The sequence below is a fragment of the Nicotiana sylvestris genome, chromosome 10, assembly GCF_000393655.2.
Source record: "Nicotiana sylvestris chromosome 10, ASM39365v2, whole genome shotgun sequence".
NCBI lineage: Eukaryota > Viridiplantae > Streptophyta > Magnoliopsida > Solanales > Solanaceae > Nicotiana > Nicotiana sylvestris.
The window spans coordinates 8,985,010-9,003,887 of NC_091066.1; the positions used below are offsets into that span (position 1 = coordinate 8,985,010).

The 18,878-nt window shown below is 39.6% G+C and overlaps 2 long non-coding RNA genes across 2 annotated transcripts; one reads left to right on the forward strand and one right to left on the reverse strand.

Annotated features, from left to right (window-relative positions):
- Positions 1-15,935: 15,935 nt before the first annotated feature.
- Positions 15,936-17,124, reverse strand: LOC104227954 (uncharacterized). Its single transcript, XR_711220.2, has 2 exons — positions 16,936-17,124; positions 15,936-16,455 (listed from the first exon to the last, which is right to left on the reverse strand). It is a non-coding gene; the product is annotated as an uncharacterized lncRNA (long non-coding RNA).
- An 867-nt stretch (positions 17,125-17,991) lies between these two features.
- Positions 17,992-18,643, forward strand: LOC138880477 (uncharacterized). The gene is made up of 2 exons (XR_011403169.1): positions 17,992-18,141; positions 18,231-18,643. It is a non-coding gene; the product is annotated as an uncharacterized lncRNA (long non-coding RNA).
- The last annotated feature ends 235 nt before the right edge of the window (positions 18,644-18,878 follow it).

The window sequence follows — 18,878 nt, forward strand, 5'->3', positions numbered from 1 at the left end:
ATGGTAATAATTTCTAAAAACAATTATATCAAATAATTTTTCAATCAAATACGCGACTTAACAGTCATACGGGATGGACTAAGTCACAATCCCCAACGGTGCACGACCCCACGTTCGTCATCTAGCGTGTGCGTCACTTTAAAGTAGCACAACGATGTGAAATTCAGGGTTTCATACCCTTGTCACACCTCTTTTTTCGTCCGCGCCGCCTCAAAGGGGCGCGGAAGGAAGTTTTTTCCAATTAAAGGACAATCGAAACGGGATTTATTTATTTATTTCAGAGTCGCCACTTGGGAAATTTATGGTGTCCCAAGTCACAGGTTGAATCCCGAATCGAGGAAAAGAATGACTCTGTTTAATAGTCTGCACACCAGAAATCCGGATAAGGAATTCTGTTAACCCAGGAGAAAGTGTTAGGCATTCCCGAGTTCCGTGGTTTTAGCATGGTCGCTCAAGTCATATTCGGCTTGATTATCTAATTTTATACAATTATGAACTTATGTGCAAACTTTAAACTCTTTACCGCTTTTATTATTATTATTATTATTTTAACATTGAATTACAACATTGTGAAAAACGTATCTCGAACCATGTCACATCAATGTACCCGTGGTTATCGACACATTTCAACTCCGTTGAGATTTGGATTTGGGTCACATAAATGTGCACCCAAATTTAAGAGTATAACATTATTAAAGACGCGCCTAAAGCGACTAGCGTATCATTATTTTGGGTAGGGTCGTGAAATTGACTAAACGGCCCGTCCCTAAGTCTAAGTATTTTAAAACAAATAATTATTGAGGGCCCCGCAATTTTGTATTTATTTTGGCGAAGCACGCCTCATTTATTTTAAGGATATCCTAAAGTGACTATATTTCTATTAAATTCGTCTCTAAAATAAAAGAGAAAAAAATCCTAATTAATTACATGCTTTAACTAAATTTAGCTACATGTTCATGATTAACCTAATGTTGACAATATTAAAACCTTCATAGCTAGTGAACTAATCAGTTTTGCCAAGCCGATTCACTAAAGACACCAACTTATGTTATTTTCCTCTTATTCCAATTATTAAACAGTTTGACAGTAATGAGCATGCTTAAATATATACTACCTAATAATCAAGCTAAAGTAAAGTATTATTTAATACATCACTACAAGATGCCTAGTTATGCAAAGCGACAGAAATTTACAGAATAATAATACACGAAATAGCCTAAATACAATTAGTAAAAGAAACAAAGAAAAAGCTAAATTAAAACTTCAAAGTTCCATTCTTCATATGTATTCATGGTTTCACATTTCAGCTTACAATATGCCAAAGTTACAGTTGTGTACCTGGTATTGTCAATACAAGAAGAAGAAGGTCAGCAAAGTAGTATATAACATAGCAACATACAGCAGCAGAAAGCCCAACATAGTAGCTTCAACACCTCAATCCAGAAATCCCAGCAACACGGAGAAAACTAGTAAAAATGGAGAAGAAAAATAGTCTGGAAATCTCTCTTTGTTTTTTCTTTCTAGCTTTGAACTCTCTATGGTGTTCTTTCGCTCTCAATATTTCAGAAAATTTGGTTCTATCTTTTTTACTCTCTCCAAAATGAATTATGTCCCTGTATAGAGAGTGTATCTAGAGTGTATATCGAGTGTATACCGCTCTCTCCACCCCCTCTTTTTTTCTTCTCTCTATATAGTTTTTCCTCTTTTTTGAACCCTCTTCTTCCTAAATTTTCTCTTCTATTTATAACAAAATTTTCGAAATTTTCAGATTTGTTTTATTTTTATTTTTATTTTTTAAATAAAATAAATCTCACTTACAAATTGTTTTATTTTTTAGAAAAAGAAATCCCACCTTTATTTACTTTTATTTTTAAAATTCCAACTTTAATTACTTTTATCTTATTTAAAATCCCACTTTTTATTTTTTTAAAAGAGAATCTCACTTTATTTAACTTTTCTTTAAAAAAAACAAACCACTATCTTTTCTTTTTCTTTTAAAAATGCTACTTTCAATTACTTTAAATTTTTTAAATTTTCAGATACCTTTATATTTATTTTTTAATTCCAACCTTCTTTTACTTTTAAATTTTTTTAAAAATTTCCCCAAAACTTTTTATTTTTTTAAATTTTCTACATTCTTTTACTTTTTTTAAAAGAGAATTCCACCTATTTTTACTTTTATATTTTTTTATTCAATACTTCCCTTTTTTTTATTTTTTAAATCATTCCCGAAATTATTATTATAATTATTATGTTTTTTAAAAAATAAAATATATATTTTCGGATTTTTTTATATAAAAAAAATAAAACATAATAATAAAAATATTAATAGTGATAATTCACCTTTTATTTTTTTTTGGTATTTTTATCCTATAATAAAAAGTGTCATAAAGCTAAAATAATAGTAGGTTAAAACCCCCTAAAATATTTACATAAAAGAAGTGATAAAAAATTAAATGTTGTCAAAAATTAGGTGTTCACAACCCTTAGGACAATATTTACAATCATTACTTACCTCTATCCGGTCGAAACTCTAGCCCGCAATGACTTTGCCTCTCGAATCGGCCTCCGGATGCTCAAAATCTAACCAAAATCAGTACCTAACCATCAAAATATGCTAAGGGAACAAAGCCCACTCGAAGGTAATCAAATTACAACACAAATCCTGAAATTAACCAAACCCGACCCTCGGGCCCACGTCTCGAAATCTGATAAAAATTACATCGATAAACTCCTTATCCTCCCACGAGTTCATCCATATCAAAAGTACTAAAATCCGACCACAAATGGCCCCTCAATTCCTTAATCAAAGGTCTCCAATCTTAATCCCTAGTTTCTTCAATATTAACCCACAAATTTCCATAAATTTCAAGCCTAATCAATGAAATAACACCATAGGAACGAGTTTTATATTCAAAAACCTTACCTCAATGAAGTTCCCTCTGATTCCCTCTTCAAAATCCCCCAAAAAGCTCCAAAATCGATTTAAAAATGGTGAAGAAAGGCTAAAACTCGCGAAGGAGGGTTTATATACTTTCTGGCCCAGCAAAACTGCACTTGCGATTAAATGGTCGCACCTGTGGTCCCAAGTACGCACCTGCGAAAATGACTTAAATCCTTAGGACTGCATCTGAGGGAATCGCACCTGCAGCCTTCTAACAACAGGTGCAGTTATGACAACAACCATAAACTTCAACTGCCAACCTCAACTCCAAAAACTCCCGCCAACCATTCGAAATTACCCCGAGGACCCTGAGACCTCAACCAAAAGCACTAACAAGTCATATACCACTTCCAAACTTATATCAATCTTCAAAACACCTCAAACAACATCGAATCAACCAAATCACATCGGATTCAAGCCTAAGGTTCCAAAAATCTTCTGAATTCTGCTTTTAATTCTACCAAACCATGTCTGAATGACTTGAAATTTTGCACACACATCCCAAATGACACAACAGACCTAGTGTAACTCCTGTAATTTCATTCCGACCCCAATACCAAAATCTCACATATCAACCGGAAAACGCCAAAATTCCAATTTCGCCAATTCAATCCTAAACATACTACGGGCCTCCAAAACACGTTCTGATCACACTTCTAAGTCTTAAATCACCTCCCGAAGCTATCCGAACTATCAAAATTCACATCCCATCCCTTTTTCACATAAGTCAACATCCGGTTGACTTTTCCAACTTAAGCTTACTCAAAAGAGACTAAGTGTCTCAAACCTTACCAAAACCTCTCCGAACCCGAGCCAACCAACCCGATAATATATAATACAGCTAAACTAGGCAATAAGAGGCATAAATGGGGGGAAACAAAGTGGTAAACATGAAATGACCAGCCGGATCGTTACAGCGGCCGCGGTAGGTGTTCACGAACCGCGATGAGGAGAGGAAGTCAGGTTGGCGGCTGCGATAGATTTTACACGGACCGTAGAAGGCGAGGTTTAAGGTCTGCGATCACGAGAGAATTACTGGACCGTGGTAAGGGTTGTACGGCCGCAGTGAGGAAAACGCTTACCGCAGGATGGAAATTGAGATAGCTATATAAACGAGGTTCTAGGGTTTTTATTTCACATTTTGGACTTTGGGAGATTGGTTTGAGGCGAATTTTCGGGAGTTTTTCAAGAAAATCATTGGGGTAAGTGATTCTAGCATGGTTTTGGCTAATCATCATGAATATATCATTGATTTAATCTTTTGATTAGTAATTTGGTGTGGAATTTGGGAAAAATTTGTAGAACTTCATAAAATGAATTTTTGGGATTTGAAAGCCGATTCAAAGTCGGAATTGAGTGAAACTAGTATGGTTAGTCTCATAATGGAGTGGGTTGTCAAATTTTATGACTTTGATCGGATTTCAAAATATGGACTCGGGGCCAGTCTTTTGAGTTGATCTTTTGACTTTTGGTCTTAAGCTTAGCATTTTCTTATAGGATTGATTCCTTTAGCTTGTGTTGATTGTATCGAATTGTTTATGACTAGATTCGGAGCATCTGGAGGTTGATTTGAGGGGCAAAGGCATCATGGAGTAGGATTTTGGCTTGGTTGAGGAAAGTAATGCTTCCAAACTTGGCTCTGAGGGTTCGAAACCCCGAACTATGTGCTATATAATTGTATTAAGGTGACGCACATGCCAAGTGACGGGCGTGTGGGCGTGCACCATAAAAATTGTGGCCTGGTTCATTCCATAGCACCGCTTAGTGACTCTTTCTTGCTGATACCATTGTTTCTATCTTGTGAGTAAGTAAATGTGCTACAAATCATGCTAGCTATCCTGTTAGGGCTTAACGCCGATATTGTTGAGACCTGAGTGGTTGCTTTTTGCTGTCATTCCATTAGTTTCATAGATATTCTATACTCAGTCTTATCCATGCATATCATATCATGTCTCAGTCTCGCTTGTTATTATTGGTCACCTCATATCATTGTTTCGGGATAGTTTCATGGCATTGTGAGCCCATGTGTGTGAGACTGGATAGTGATGAATGAGTGAGGCTGAGAGCCTGATTATAAGTGACAGTTAAGGATCGGGTTGCACACCGCAACAGATTATTGATTATGCCTTCATTGGCTTGTTATAACGCTCGGGACGTAGGATCCACTCCGGAGTCTGCACACCCACAGTAGGCACGGATGATATTATTGAGGGATGAATTTCCTTGGACATGGATTTGTTCGAAGTATGGATATATGGAGATGGATTTCTCCACAGGGATGGATTTCTCTTTTTCCTCGGTACCGGGTGACTTATAGTCAGTGATGAGTATGTTCCGGGATGGATTTCCCTAGGATGAATGGCCATATGTGGTACCCAGTGGTTGAGTGTATATATCTATATATACCCGGAGATGGATTTCTCCTCAAGATTGGATAACCCTTGTTTCCTCGGTACTGGATGACTTACAGTCAGCATTGTATATGTTCCGGGAAGGATTTCCCTGGGTTGAATGGCCATATGTAGTACCGAGTGGTTGAGCACTTAAGAGTGGGAGCACATGGTGCATTTCATACATTTTGTGCATTGTGCATTGGCATGTAAAGTTAGCTGAGCTTTATATTTTACATTGTTCAGATTTGTATTTATTTCACTATTGAGCCGTATTCCTGAATGAATAGCATGCCTACTTTAACGCACATCTTATTTCTATTTTCTGTTGAGGTTATGTTTGTCACTACCTATCAGTCCATATGTTGGACTTTTTACTTACTGAGTTGGTGTACTCACATTACCCCCTGCACCTTGTGTGCAGATCTAGGTGTTTTCAGTCCTAGTGGCAGTCACTGATCGAGGTTGCAGGCTTGGGAGATTGTTGAGGTATCTGCATGGTGTTCGCAGAATCCTAACCCTCATTCTCTATTCTAGTTATGTTTTAGTTGTATTCAGTAAACATTGTAGTAGGCTATGTTTTTTCTCTCTATATGTTCATGTATGATAAGTTAGGATTTTAACATATTTTATGCCTCTACTTGCCTATGCTTTGATCATATAGTGTTACAAAATAGTCCTAAAAGGCTCACAAGTTGTGCTTGATTGCAGGTTTGATTGACAAAGTGATGAAATGTCAAAGATCGGCTCAAAAAGGAGTGAAACCTGCTCAAAGTATCAAAGACCAAGAAATCTAAGGACAAAGGCCTAGTGCGGACTGCGAAAAGTGGAATGCGGCCGCACTAAGTGGATCAGAGATTTGATGAATCAGGCTAGAAGAAGCGCGGCCGCGATACACATCTCGCGGTCCGCGGTAAAGGCTCCGCGGCCGCACTACTCTTTTGTGCGGTCCGCGGTAAAGGCTCCGCGACCGCACTACTCTTTTGTGCGGTCCGCGGACATGAGATTCAGAGAGATGAAAAATTGCAAAGCCAATGCCATGCGGTCCGCGGTCGTGATTGCGCGGACCGCACTAGATCCCTTCGCGACCGCGGTCTATTTTATGCGGTCCGCGGAGTCCAAGATCAGAGAAGATGAAGTCACAGTCTCAGATCCTAGTGCGGCCGCGGTCTATTTAGTGCAGCCCGCACTGACCCCGCAGGGGTATTTTTGTCTAATTTTTCCAGCCTAGTATAAATAGAACATTTTACAATTTTTTAGGTATTGAGACATATCAGACAACAGTTGTGCTCGTGAGAACGAATTTTGTAGCCATTTTTGGCTCTTTTGCTTTACATTTACGATAGATTCTTGTATTTTAATTTTAGCAATTAATTATTATGCTCAGTTCTTCATCTATTTATTCAATTTCTTTATCTAGCATGAGTAGCTAAACCCATTAGCTAGGGTTGTGGCTCAAACCTAGAGTGGGTAATTGATGGGTGTTGCCATCTAGTGTTAGGTTGACTATGGGTGTTTGCTATTTAGGTTGAATTTATGTTTTAATCTTGAATTGGTGGTTGCAAATACTGATTCAAGTTTTGTGGGTTTAACTCTTCTTGAGAAAGAGAGCCTATGACCCTAAAAATTGACCCAACAAGAAATTGGGATGGACTCATGAGAAATGATAGTCCCAATTAATGGGTTAAACCTCGAGAGAGTAATTACCCTACTTGAACCCTAGTTGCTTGATCTAAGTTGCCTACCCATTTGGTCTTGAGAGAGTCAATTGGGCAAAATCACTCTCTCTACCGAGAGGTGTGAGGGTGGGTAAAATTGTGCAACGGTTATAGTATAAGCCCCAATTATGTCAATCGAACCTTAGTAACATCTACCCGTCAATTAGCCACCTAGGTAGTGTCACGACCCTAGTGGTCATCTTCCCATTAGATACAACTTAGCAATATTCTCGTAGCTTAATTTAGTGTTAATCAATAGTTTTACAAAAATAGTTATAATTTTAAAACCCAAAAATGTTTGAAGTGATATTAGGAGTACAAACACATCTCTAGGATAGACAGACAATTCAACTCTACTATTAGCTCCCTGAGGAAATTGATCCCGACCCTTATATCGGGTAAAAGCTATTACGACCCGCTCTTCCTACCTTAGTATAACGTCGAGTTGGAATCAATATACTCTGTGACACCCTAGTTTTGGGCTGGTTGAATCGTGTTAGGAATTTTTCTTATGTTATGAACAGTTTATTTTCTTAAATGATAACCACTCTTTTGCAAATGTTCTAAAGTTTAGTGTTGTGGTTGGTTTTTCGTTGAGTTGAGGCTGGCCTAGTTCCACGATAGGCATTATCACGACTGGTTGAGTTTGGGCCGTGACAAGTTGGTATCAGAACCTAGGTTACATAGGTCTCATGAGTCTTGAGCAGGTTTAGTAGAGTCTTGCAGATCGGTACGAAGACGTCTTTACTTATTTTCGAGAAGCTGAGAACCTTTAGGAAAACTTCACATTCTTGAATTCTTTTCATACAAATATGTTGATTCTAGAATAGAACTTCTATTATTCTATTCTCTCACAGATGGTGAGGACACGTACTATCGGTCAAAACGGATAGCCACCAGTACCACCAGTTGGGGTCGCGAGGGGTCGAGGTCGGGGTAGAGGCAGTGCCAGAGGTAGGGGTGCAGGTTGCACTGCAGCTAGGGCAGCACCAACAGATCCACCAACTGCTCTAGTTCTGGATCAGGTTCCGGGTGTAGATTCCCTTGCGGGACCAGCTCAGGCACCAACTGTGCCTATGGCTATTCTAGGTCTTTAGGAGACCTTGGCTTAGATTCTGACTGTGTTCACCAGTCTTGCTCAGGTGGTCGTTGTTTCTACTACAGCAGCTACTTCCCAGGCTGGGGGAGGCATTTAGACTCCCACCGCCCGTACACTCGAGCAGGTTGTTCAAGGACTTCAGACACCGGGGGCACCACCAGCCCAGTTGATTGCACCTGCTCAGGACTATGCGGTTCCAGTCATGCCTGATGATGAGCAGTGTAGATTGGATAGTTTTGGTAGGCGTTAGCCTCCGACTCTCAGTGGTAGAGAGGGCGAGGATGGGCAGGGTTTCTTGGACAAGTGTTAGAGGATTTTTCATACATCGGGTATTCTGGAGACTAGTGGGGTCTCGTTCACTACCTTTCAGTTCTCTGGAGCTGCCTTTACTTGGTGGAAGGCTTATGAGAGGCGTAGGCTTATTTGTGCAGTGCTCCTTACCTGGCATCAGTTCTCCATTCTCTTTCTAGAGAATTATGTACCATAGTCCCGTAGAGAGGAGTCGCAGGCAGTTCAAGCAGTTGCATCAGGAGGATATGACTGTGATGCAGTATGAAATGAGGTTCTCTGAGTTGGCCCATTATGCTATCTAGCTGGTTCCCACGGATATGGAGATGACCAGGAGGTTCGTTGATGGCTTCACTTATCAGCTACAGATTTTTCTTACTAGGGAGAGGGTATCTGGTGCTTCTTTTGAGGAGGTAGTTGACATTGCCAGAGAGATAGAGTCAATTCATCGCCAGGAGCGAGTTGAGAGAGAGGCCAAGAGGCCTCATGGATATGGTAGTTTTGGTGGTGTTCCTTCTGGAGGTCAGTTCCAACATGGCAGAGGTCGTCCATTCAGACATGCTCAGTTAGCTCATTCAGGTCACTATAGTGGATCATCTGGCCAGGGTACTCACAGTTCACATCAGGGCCACTTATCTCTTAGTGCCTGTCCAGCTTATAGTTCGACTCATGCACCATCAGTTCAGGGCTCATCTATGCATAGTTCTTCTAGTGGATATCCTGGTGCTCGGGGCTCCCTTCAGTCACCATAGCCAGTGGCTGGTAGAGGTTGCTTTGAGTGTGGAGACTTGGGTCATATCAAGAGGTTTTGTCCCGACCTTATGGGAGGTTCATCCCATCAGAGGAGTCAACATTCGGCTTCAGGACTAGTTACTTCCCCACCCGCCTAGTCAGCTCGGGATGGAGGTCAGTCAGTTAGGGGCTGCCCTAGAGAGGGAGGCTGATCAGCTGGTTGTCAGGCCCATTTCTATGCACTCCCTACCAAACCCAATGCTATTGCTTCAGATGCTGTGATCACAGGTATTCTCTCAGTTTTCCATAGGGATGCCTCTATATTATTTGATCCTGGTTCCATTTTTCATATGTTTCATCGTATTTTCTTATTATCTGGATACGCCCTACGAGTCTCTTACTTCATCTGTTCGTGTATCCACTTCTATGGGCAATACTATTATGGTGAACCGCGAATATCGGTCTTGTGTGGTGACTATTGGGGGTTAGGAGACCTAAGTAGACCTTTTGTTGCTTAGTATGGTGGATTTTGATGTGATATTGGGTGTGGATTGGTTGTCTCCGTGCTATGCTATTCTGTACTGTCACACTAAGACAGTGACGTTGGCTACGCTGGGAGTGCCACGGGTTGAGTGGCGAGGTTCGTCAGATTATGTTTCTAGTAAAGTGATTTCATACTTGAAGGCCCAGCGAATGGTTGAGAGGGGATGTCTTTCTTATTTGGCCTTTGTGAGGGATGTCAGTACAGAGACTTCCAGTATTGATTCGGTTCCGGTGGTGAGAGATTCCCCAGATGTATTTCCTAAAGACCTGTCGAGCCTGCCGTCGGACAGGAATATTAATTTTCGTATTGATTTGGCGTCAGGCACGCAGCCCATTTCTTTTCTACCGTATCGTATGGCACCGAAGAGTTAAAGGAATTGAAGGAGTAGCTTCAGGAACTCCTTGATAAGGGGTTTATTCGGCCTAGTGTGTCGCCTTGGGGTGCGCTTGTTCTATTTGTGAAGAAGAAGGATGACACTATAAGAATGTGCATTGACTATGGGCAGTTAAACAAAGTCACAATCAAGAACAATTATCCTTTACCTCGTATTGATGATTTATTTGACCAGCTTCAGGGAGCGAGGGTGTTCTCCAAGATTGATCTCAGGTCAGGATATTACCAGTTGAAGATCAGGGACTCGGATATTCTTAAGACATCTTTTAGGACTCGATACGATCATTATGAGTTCCTTGTTATGTCTTTTGGGCTGACCAATGCCCCAGCAGCGTTCATGCATTTGATAAATAGCATGTTTCAGCCTTATCTCGACTCATTTGTTATTGTATTCATTGATGATATTCTGGTATACTTGCGTAGTCAGGAGGAGCAAGCTGAGCATTTGAGAGTTGTATTAAAACAGTTGAGAGAGGAGAAACTTTATGCAAAGTTCTCCAAGTATGAGTTTTGGCTCAGTTCAGTGGCGTTCTTGGGGCACGTGGTGTCCAGTGAGGGTATTTAGGTCGATTCGAAGAAGATAGAGGCAGTCCAGAGTTGGCCCAGACCGTCCTCAACCATAGAGATTCGTAGCTTTCTTGGTTTGGCGGGTTATTACCGTCAGTGTGTTTAGGGATTTTCATCTGTTGTATCACCCTTGACCAAATTGACCCAAAAGGGTTCTCCTTTTAGGTCGTCGGATGAGTGTGAGACGAGCTTTCAAAAGCTCAAAACCGCCTTGATCACAACTCCAGTGTTAGTTATGCCGTCAGCTTCAGGTTTATGCAGTATATTGTGATGCTTCTAGAGTTGGCATTGGGTATATGTTGATGTAAGAGGGGTAGAGTGATTGATTATGCTTCTCATCAGCTGAAGCCCCATGAGAAGAACTACCCTGTCCATGATTTGGAGTTGGCTGCCATTGTTCATGCGTTGAAGATTTGGAGGAATTATCTCATGGTGTATCTTGTGAGGTGTTTACTGATCATCGTAGCCTCCAGCACTTGTTCAAACAGAAGGATCCCAATTTGAGGCCGCGGAGATGGTTGGAGCTGCTAAAGGACTATGATATTACTATTTTGTACCATCCGGGGAATGCCAATGTGGTGGCCGATGCCATGAGTAGGAAGGCAGTGAGTATGGGCAGTCTTGCATTCATTCTTGTTGGTAAGAGACCTCTTGCAGTTGATGTTCAGGCCTTGGCCAATCAGTTGGTGAGGTTGGATATTTCAGATCCCAGTCGGATCCTAGCTTGTGTGTTTTCTCGGTCTTCATTGTTTGATCGCATTAGAGAGCGCAAGTATGATGATCCTTATTTGTTAGTCCTCAAGGACAAGGTTCTGCATGATGATACCAAAGGTGTGACTATTGGGGATGATAGGTATTGAGGATGCAAGGCCAGATATGTGTGTCCAATGTAGATGGACTTCGGGAATTGGTTCTAGAGGAGGCTCACAACTCCTGGTATTTTATTCATCCGGGTGCCACAAAGATGTATCAGGATTTGAAGCAGCACTACTAGTGGAGGAGGATGAAGAAGGATATAGTTGGGTTTGTAGCACAGTGTCTCAATTATCAGCAGGTGAAATATGAACATCAGAGGACGGGGCTTCAGCAGATAGAGATTCCATAGTGGAAGTGAGAGCGAATCACCATGGATTTTATAGTTGGAATCCCACGGACTTTGAAGAAGTTCGATGTTATTTGGGTGATTGTGGATTGGCTGACCAAGTTCGCGCACTTCATTCTTGTATGTACTACTTATTCTTTAGAGCGGTTGGCTAAGATTTATATCTGAGAGATTGTTCGCATGCATGGTGTTCCAGTGTACATCATTTTAGATAGAGGTACTCAACTTTCTTCGCAGTTTTGGAGGGCCGTGCAGCGAGCGTTGGGTACTCAGGTGGAGTTGAGCACAACTTTTCACCCTCAGAGAGACGAGCAGTCCAAGCGTACTATTCAGATTTTGGAGGACATGTTACATGCTTGTGTCATTGATTTTGGAGGTTCATGGGACCCGTTTTTACCGCTCACGGAGTTTGCTTACAATATAATTATCAGTCGAGTATTCAGATGGCTCCATATGAGGCTTTGTATGGGAGGAGGTGTAGATCTCCAGTGGGATGGTTTGAGTCGGGCGAGGCTAGGCTTTTGGGTATAGACTTAGTGCAGGACGCTTTGGAAAAGATGAAAGTGATTCAGGAGTGGCTTCGTACAGTGTAGTCAAGACAAAAGAGTTATGCTGACAGAAGGGTTCGTGATGTATCTTATATGGTTAGGGAGAGGGTTCTATTGAAGGTTTCACTCATAAAGGGTGTTATGAGATTTGGGAAGAAGGGCAAATTGAACCCTCGGTTCATCGGGCCTTTTGAGGTAATTCGTAGGATGAGGGAGGTGGCTTATGAGCTTTCGTTGCCGCCTATCTTGTCGGGGGTGCATCCGGTATTTCATGTTTTTATGCTCTGAAAGTATATCGGCGATCCATCTCATATTTTGGATTTCAGCACAGTTCAATTAGACGGTGATTTGACTTATGATATAGATCTAGTGGCTATTTTGGAGCGGCAGGTTTGCAAGTAGAGATCAAAGGATATAGCTTCAGTAAAAATGCAGTGGAGAGGTCGGCCCGTGGATGAGGCTATTGGTAGACCGAGCGAGAGATACGGAGCAGATATCCACACCTATTTGAGGCTTCAGGTATGTTTCTAGACTCGTTCGAGGTCGAACGTTTGTTTAAGAGGGGGAGGATGTAATGACCCGGTTGGTCGTTTCATGAGTTACAGCTCTGTTTTCCCCGTTTTTGTTTTCTTCTGTGTTCTTCAGCTGTGTTTTATCATATCATGTTGGTTGATTTGGGCCCGGAGTGATTCTGGAGTGGAATAAGGCACTTAGCCTCCTATTTAGAAGCTTAAGTTGGGAAAAGTCAATCGGATATTGACTTATGTGTAAACGATCTCGGAATGGAATTTCGAGAGTTGGAGTAGCTTCGTAGTGTTATTTTTGACTTATGGGCAATATTTTAGGTCATTCGGAGGTGATTTGGTAGGTTTCAACATCGTTTGTGGAATTTGGAGACTTAGAAGTCCTTAGGCTTGAATTCGAGTGTGAGTTGGTGTGTTGTCGTTGTTTTGAGTAGTTCGGGGGTTCGACTAAGTTTGAGTGATGTTATGGGATGTGTTAGTATAATCGATTGAGGTCCCGAGGGCCTCGCGTGAGTTTTAGGTGGTTATCGAATCACTATTTGGCTTTGGGAGTTGGAAAATATCTGATATCTAGTGTTCTGAATGTTTCAAGTCTTGGATCATTGGAAGTGCGGTCGCGGTAGGAAGTTCACGGACCGCGGTGGAAGAACGCGTCCGCGGTAGGTGTTCGCGGACCGCGGTGAAGAGAGGAAGTCAGGTTGGCGGCCGCGATAGATTTTACGTGGACCGCGGCAGGCGAGGCTTAATGTCCGTGACCGCGAGGGAATTACGCGGACCGCGGTAAGGGTTACGCGGCCGTGGTGAGGAAAATGCGGACCGCGGGATGGAAGTTCAGAGAGCTATATAAATGAGGTTCTAGGGTTTTTATTTCACATTTTGGACTTTGGGAGCTCGGTTTGAGGAAAAGTTTTGGGAGTTTTTCAAGGAAATCATTGGGGTAAGTGATTCTAACACTGTTTTGGCTAATAATCATAAATATATCATTGATTTATTCTTTTGATTAGTAATTTGGGATAGAATTTGGGGAAAATTTGTGGAACTTCATAAAATGAACTTTTGGGATTTGAAAGCCGATTCGAAGTCGAAATTGAGTGAAACTAGTATGGTTAGTCTCATAATCAAGTGGATTGTCAAATTTTGTGACTTTGGTCGAATTTTGAGACGTGGGCCCGGGGCGCGCCTTTTGGGTTGACCTTTTTACTTTAGGTCTTAAACTTAGCATTTTCTTATGGGATTGATTCTTTTAGCTCGTGTTGATTGTATCGAATTGTTCATGGCTAGATTCGGAGTGCTCGAAGGTCGATTTGAGGGGCGAAGGCATCGTGGAGTAGGATTTTGGCTTGGTTCAGGTAAGTAACGCTTCCAAACTTGGTTTTGAGGGTTCGAAACCCCGAACTATGTGCTATATGATTGTATTGAGGTGACGCACATGCCAAGTAACGGGCGTGTGGGCGTGCACCGTAAAAATTATGTCTGGTTCATTCCATGGCACCGCTTAGTGACTCTTTTTTGCTGATACCATTGTTTCTATCATGTGACTAAGTAAATGTGCTACAAATCATGCTAGCTATCCTGTTAGGGCTTAACGCCGATACTGTTGAGACTCAAGTGGTTGTTTTTTGCTGCCATTCCATTAGATTCTTAGATATTCTGTACTCAGTCTTATCCATACATATCATATCATGTCTTAGTCTCGCTTGTTATTATTGGGCACCTCATATCATTGTCTCGGGCTAGTTTCATGGCATTGTGAGCCCACATGTGTGATATTGGAGAGTGATGATTGAGTGAGGCTGAGTGCCTGATTATGAGTGACAATTACGGGTCCGGCTGCACGCCGCAGCAGATTATTGATTATGCCTTCATTGGCTCGTTATAGTGCTTGAGACATAGGATCCCCTCCGGAGTCTGCACATCCACAATGGGTGCGAATGATATTATTGAGGGTTAGATTTCCCTGGACATGGATTTGTCCGAAATATGGTTATATGGAGATGGATTTCTTCACAGGGATGAATTTCCCTTTTTTCTTGGTACCGGGTGACTTATAGTCAGTGATGAGTATGTTCCGGGATGGATTTCCCTGGGCCGAATGGCCATATGCGGTACCGAGTGGTTGAGTGTGTATATCTATATATACCTGGAGATGGATTTCTTCTCAGGGTTGGATTACCCTTGTTTCCTCGGTACTGGATGACTTGCAGTCAGCATTGTATATGTTTCGAGATGGATTTCCCTGGGCCGGATGGTCATATGCAGTACCGAATGGTTGAGCACTTGAGAGTGGGAGCACATGTTGCATTTCATACATTCTGTGCATTGGCAAGTAGAGTTAGCTGAGCTTTATATTTTACATTGTTCAGATCTGTATTTATTTGACTGTTGAGTTGTATTCCTGAAAGAATAGCATGCCTACTTTACCGCACAACCTATTTCTATTTTTTGTTGAGGTTACGTTCGTCACTACCTATCAGTCTATAGGTTGGACTTGTTACTTACTGAGTTGGTGTATTCACGTTACCTCCTGTACCTTGTGTGCATATCCAAGTGCTTTCGGTCCCAGTGGCAGTCATTGATAGAGGTGCCAGGCTTGGGAGATTGTTGAGGTATCTGCATGGAGTTCGCAGAATCCTGACCCTCGTTCTCTATTCTAGTTGTGTTTCAATTGTATTAAGTAAACATTGTAGTAGACTATGTTTTTTTTCTCTAGACGCTCATGTACTCCGTGACACCCTGGTTTTGTTCTGGTTGAATCGTGTTATGAATTTTGCTTATGTTATGAACAGTTTATTTTCTTAAATGATAAACGTACTCTTCCGCAAATGTTCTAAAGTTTAGTGTTGTGGTTGATTTTTCGTTGAGTTGAGACTGGCCTAGTTCCACGATAGGCGCTATCACGACGGATTTAGTTTGGTCGTGACACTCCAATAATTTCACATGACTAAATCTAACAATGGACTATCATAGTTCTAAAATGAATCACGAAAATTAACGGAGTGTCACACTAAATATCTTATAAAGAAATTGTTGTAGTTGGTTATTATTAAAGGCAGGTTTGGGACTCCTTTAATTTGAAACAAGGTATATATTTGGAGTAAAAGAACGGAATTCATTCAACAAGAAATAATAAATAAAATAAAAATACAACATACTCATACGAAAACACATATTTTTCGTAATAGTAACACCTTAGACTATTTGCATCTTTTGGAGTTTATCATATCCAGCACATATTTATTCAGATTCCAGAACAATAGATAGTCACTTGTATTCTTTACCTTACACATGACACAAAGCTTAAAACGGAGCAAGTAAAAATAAAAAGACCACAAAAATTGTATTTATGAATTCGACCGATTATTTGTGTAAAATCATTTTTATCATATGAGATTCAAATCCTGGGATAGCATCTCATTGTAATATCATAATGATTATGTGCCGTTCGACATTGCCTACACTCTGAACCTCTGTTATTGCAATTTGCATCAGATTTGCAGAGGTTGTAACATCCTTTTTTATTAGTAAGATCTGGTACTAGAATTTGCTCAATCACCTTTTCTTCTAAAGGTAAGTCTCGCACCGCCATCGCCCCAGTGTTTGAATGAACTGCATAATATATAATCAATCAAATTAATATAAGTAGAGATACATAATTATACAAAGAATTAACCTAAATAGCTATATAACCTACAAGGGGCGGATCTAGTGTTAGGATAGCGAGTTCATCTGATCAACTCAGTACTTGCGATTCAGAGTATATATTTGTGTAAAAAGTCACTAAAATTATAAAATATAATAGATAAAAGTCCATAACATAAAAGATTTAATGAATTTAATGCTAAAAACCTTAAAAATTATAGAGTTTAAAATCGGGTCCACCTCTCTAACAGATTACTAAAAATAACCAACGAAAATTTAATATAAATATAATTTATATAATATGTGTATAATACTATAATTATATATAGTCAAAATATAATTTATGTATAATAATTAACAAAAAGTAAACAATAAATTCAGCAAGCTATTTATCTAAAGATATATATATATATATATAAGTGACTAAGGGATGATGAAGTTACTCACCAGTTAGTGCCACAAGGAGAACACAATAAAAGAAAGCGAACTTGTGAGCCATTTTAACAGAGTTTGGAGTAGCTGATTGCGAGAAGAAGAGCTAATTGTGTGAGTGTATTTTCTTGGTTGATGAAAGATTACATATATATATATATATATATATATATATATAGGTTTTTAAAAATTTCTTAAATATATGAAAATATATATCTTAAAACCTATATTATCCATTGCTAGTGTCCCATGTGCATTCTCTCTCCGGCGGCTAAAATATATAAAGCAGCCAAGGATGAATAGTTTTTATTATAAAGAATTAGTTGTTTGATACAAGATTATTCATTATTGTAGCACACAATATTTTATTTATATAAAATGCACTAGTTGCTCAAGTGAAAGACCGCCTATAGTCAAAGAATTGAAAGTGCTTTAGGCACTTCTGTAGAGAAAGTCATAAAATACATTAAAATACATATTTTAACGGCGGCTTTTCTTTGATCTATCACACGAGGAGAGCTACAATGTCGAGTGCGGATTCAGTTAAACTCAATTTTTACTTTAAATATTGTATTTATTTGAAAAATACATTAAATATATATAAATTATTAATTTAAAGTCTAGTAACTTAAGCCGATAAAAATCTCGAGCCTATAAGCTTGAAATTTTGATTTCCACCTATGATTGATTATATTTTATTTGAGTGGAGGCTTTTCTTTGATCAATTACAGGTGCGGAGCTAGAGTGCGGAGAGCGGGTTCAGCCGAATCCAGTAACTTTGGTTCGAATATTGTATTTGTCTTAAAAATTCAAAGATATATATACATTATTAATTTAAAATGCAGTAACTTAACAGTAACTTAAGACGATTGAAATCTCGAACCCATAAACTTGAAATCTTGATTCCGCCTCTGATTTATTATATTTTATTTTAGTGGTGGTTTTACTATGGAAGCACCTAAGAAGATTGACTTTTAATAACAAATAAAGATACTATATTGTAAGGACACTAGCAGTAAATAGAAAAGGTTTTTAGATAGATATATTTTTATATTTTTACAACTTTAAGAGGCGTTATATATGTCCTTTCATCAATCAAGAAAATCCACTCCCACAATTAATTAGCTCTTCTTCTACTCCAAACTCTTGTTAACATGGCTAAGAAGTGCCTATCTCACAAGCTCTATTTCGTTTTTTATGTTCTCTTTGTGGTACTAACAGGTTAGTAACTTCATCTTCTTTTATTCCCTTGGTAAAGTAATCTAAAAATTTATTTATACTGACGACAATGTATACTCGTTATAATGCAGTTCATTCGTTTTGGTCCTCAAACACTCGAGCAATGGCTTTGCGAAACCTACCTTTTGAAGTAGAGGTTATTGAAAAGATTCTGCTACCAAACAGTCTTACATATACTCAACGTTGTTGGGACCGTTGTGAAATTAATTTTGATTGCAGAAAATTGCCAGGTTGTGGGTATTGTAGACGGCAGAGTTCTAAATCGCCGTTTAAGAGATGCTTGACTCCACGTTGACCGATTTGAATCTCATATGTTATAAAAGTTTTTAACTATTATTGCATTTTTACTCTAATTTCCAGCTCCTTCTCCTTTTGACCTTTGTGTCACTTGTAAGATATAAAGTACGCAGGGATAAGCCGTACAACTTTTTGTAAGTGAGGTCGTATTTATATAAAAAAAAAAAATAATAAGTATTATTTAATATCATTTTCCAACAAGTAATTGAGAGCCTTTGCACAATGATTTGGTTGAATATTATTTGCAAATGGAGTTATAGGTATGATTCCACTTAGCCTCAAATTTTACAAAAATGCTCATTCAAAGATGTTTAAAAGAAGAATATCTAGGTCCAACCTCAAACTTAGGGGTGTACAAAGGAAACCGACAAATCGCACTAACCCGATAATTCGAGTCAAACCGAGAAAAAAACTTGACTATG